Source organism: Neophocaena asiaeorientalis, unplaced genomic scaffold (assembly GCF_003031525.2).
Source record: "Neophocaena asiaeorientalis asiaeorientalis breed wild unplaced genomic scaffold, Neophocaena_asiaeorientalis_V1.1 scaffold43, whole genome shotgun sequence".
Lineage (NCBI taxonomy): Eukaryota > Metazoa > Chordata > Mammalia > Artiodactyla > Phocoenidae > Neophocaena > Neophocaena asiaeorientalis.
Window position 1 is genome coordinate 16,479,303 of NW_020173674.1, and position 3,552 is coordinate 16,482,854.

Consider the following 3,552-nt stretch of genomic DNA (forward strand, 5'->3'; position numbering starts at 1 on the left):
ATTAGTCAGGGACTGCCCCATATAAATTATTGTAGGTGCACATTATGGGGCTATTACATAGCTTTTGAGAAGCTTGGGAGAGAGCTGTACTATATCTCTTATTGTGGAAGAATTTACATGAAGTATGAGTAAAACAAGGTATGTGTGTGAAAGTATGTGTATTTGATTATCTCACCATGGAGAAAAATATACTAGGTTATTTACATGCATTATCTGAGTGGTTGTAGGGAAGAAGAGGGAGGTAGGAATCAAGAAAAGAAAAAGGAAAAGGAGAAGTAAAATATGGAACTAAAAAAATACCTAGTGCATACATGAATTTATCTTGTTTGTGCATTTTTGAATACATATGTGTATATGTGGAAAGAAATAACAGAAAGGAAAAATATCAGATGCTGAATTTGAACAGTTAATGCCCTCCCTTTTCTCTGCTGCACTATGCTGTCCACTAGTTGCAGACTCCTTGGTTGCCATCTGACAGTTCAATGGAAGAATCCAGAGAAAAGTTCAGATGTCTGGGTCAGAGACAGCACAAAAGTTCAGCTTCAGCCTAGTCTAGGGGCAGGGATCAAAGGTTCTCAATTGTAGACCCCCGAGAGTTTTTAGAATATTACTCACAATTTAGTTCTGCTTTTTGCTTATATTTTTGGACTTGCCTTGTCTCCAAATGAATTTGTTCTTATCAGGTCCTTTTCTCCAGATCCATAGGACAACTAGAAGGGAGTCAGAGACCTGGGTTCGAGTCCTGGCTAAGCCACTTACTTTTTGCTGTGAAACTCTGATAGAGCCAGTGGCTTACAAACTTGAGCATGCATTGGAATTACTTGGAGGTCTTGTTAATACACCGATCTCTGGATCTTACCTCCAGAGTTTCTGATTCTGTGGCTCCGCAGTGAGGCCTGATAATTTGCATTCCTAATAATTTTGGTGTGATGCTGCTGCTTCTCATCCAGGAACCATGACTTGGAAAGCATTTAATTAAGCTAGTTAATCTCTTGTAACTTCCTTCCCCCTCCCCACCCCATAGGAAGAGTGAAAATAATAATAGACTTAGGATCTGCTGGGATTTGAACGACCTTATGAATTCAACCTTCTCCCTTTTGCAGATGAAACTGAGGCTCAGACAAGTGAGGAGACGGATGCTTTTTGGCAGAGCCAGGGTGAAAACCCAGGTCTTTTGAGTTCTGGTGCAGTGTCTGTAGCATCCAGCTATTTAATGCTGTCTGGGTCATAGTCTTGATGGGGGAGCAAATGAAATGCTGATGAAAGTGTCCCTACTGAACCCTTACAAAAGCAAAGGGTTATTATTATCATTTATTTATGTCCTAACTAACCGTTGAGTGGCGGTGGGGCAGGGAGGTGTCTCTGAAGGGGTCTAATAAACAGCATCCTTTTTTTCATGGCTCAGTTCTAAACCAATTGATAAATAACATAAAACACATGGAGGATGAAAATATCATTTCATTATTGACAAAGATCCTTTGAAGGATGAAGCTTTTATTTATTGGTGAAGGATTTCCAAATGTTAAACCCATGAATTAAAATGGGAAATAAAGGTTTTCTCCCTATTACCTTTTTTTTTTTTTTTTTTTTAGCGGACTCTCAACCACTGCGCCACCAGGGAAGCCACCTATTACCTTTAAAAAAAAAAAATAAATGTATTTATTTGTTTTTGGCTGTGTTGGTTCTTCACTGCTGCGCGCAGGCTTTCTCTAGTTGCATTGAGCGGGGACTACTCTTCGTTGTGGTGCACGGGCTTCTCATTGTGGTGGCTTTTCTTGTTGCAGAGCACGGGCTCTAGGCACATGGGCTTCAGTAGCTGTGGCCCGCGGGCTCAGCTGTTGTGGCTCACAGGCTTTAGAGCGCAGGCCCAGTAGCTGTGGCGCACGGGCTTAGTTGCTGCGCGGCATGTGGGATTTTCCCGCACCAGGGTTCGAACCCATGTCCCCCGCATTGGCAGGCGGATCCTTAACCACTGGGCCAGCAGAGAAGCCTGTGTCCCTATTACTTTTAATGAAACTCATTTAACCATTTCCATTGGCCAATGAAATAAATCATATTATTATCAACACTTTACAGCTGAGGAAACTGAGTCTCAGAAGGACTAAGTAATTTGGCCAAAGTGGAGTTTGGATTGGAACCAAAAGTTAAGACCTTCAACAACTGTCTATACTTAAATTATACCAGTGTTTCCTTTTGTGAGCATTAGGTTTGCTTGGGAAACAGAACCTCTATGAGTCATAGGCAATCAAGGGTTTATTACTGGGGTTAGGCTTTGCATGCTCGTGGAGCTGGAGAAGAGCATGGGAGGCTGTTGTCACCACCACTGGTGATGAGCCTGAAGCCGCTATGGGTTGGGAGGGTGGGCAGTTGGGGAGAGAGAGGACAAACTGGAATCGTGTCTGTCTTTCACCTCCACCCCACTGGTGATGTGGGTGACCGGCAGAAGTGGCTGGCATGTGTTCTGGCCTGAGACTCAAAGAAGCTGAGGAGCAGTCCAGACTACAACACCCAACAAATCGGCAACCACGTGGGTGGGCTACAGTGGTGCCTGGCACCCAATTGCTTCAGAGCCAATTGCTGCTGCTTCGCTTTATTTTTTTTGGCTGTCATGCCGCTTGCGGGATCTTAGTTCCCCCACCAGCCGTAGAATCCGTGCCCCCTGCAGTGGAAGCACAGAGTCCTAACCACTGGATGGCCAGGGAATCCCTACTTCACTTCTACTCTCCAAATCTCACACAAGCTAACCCACGGCCAGGCAGGGACAGGAATTCTGAGAAACATAGTTCTAGCTTGGCTGAATTGATTGTACAAAACCACCACACACTTTGAAAATTGTTTTGCATATATTCTTCATTTATCTTCAAAGCAACCTTCTAAGGCAGGACCTCCAGTTTACAGATGGGGAGACTAAGTTTGAAGAAGTTACATAATTTTTTAAAGGTATAAACTGCCTTAAGTACATTCCAGTAAGTGTTTTGAACTCAGATCTGAGTGACTTTAAGCCCATGCTCTTACCCCCTCCCTGCATGACACTATCCGCTGATTTTCCTCTAAGCGTCTGTCTGTGCTACTCTTATGGAAACTGATGTCACTGACATAAAGTAAGAGACTTCACACAGGACTGCTCCAGGCATATTTGGAGCCCCAAATGCTTTTCTCACCTTTCCTCATTCCCTAGACTGGGAGCTTCTGTTAGAGGATAGGCCTGCTTGGGATGGGCTTGGGACAGCAGGAGGCCCGGGAAGGTCACCTCCAACTCTTAGCAACCTCATCTGTTTACCTCAGTGCGTGTCATGACTTCATGACTTGAAGGCTATGATCTCCCAGGATATGACTTGCTTCACAGGGAAGAAATTTGTTGGCCTCTGTGAAATGAACCTAAGACAGGAATGGGGAGGACTTCTGAGCAGCCTGTTAAATGAGAGATACTGGCTAGAGGGTGTGGAGGAGAAAGCCTTTATGTGACACTATCAGGGTCCCCGGTGGCAGCCAGGTGTCTTGGTTTTGATTTTCGTTTTATAAATATTTTTCCTACCTGTCAGTTCTCCAAAT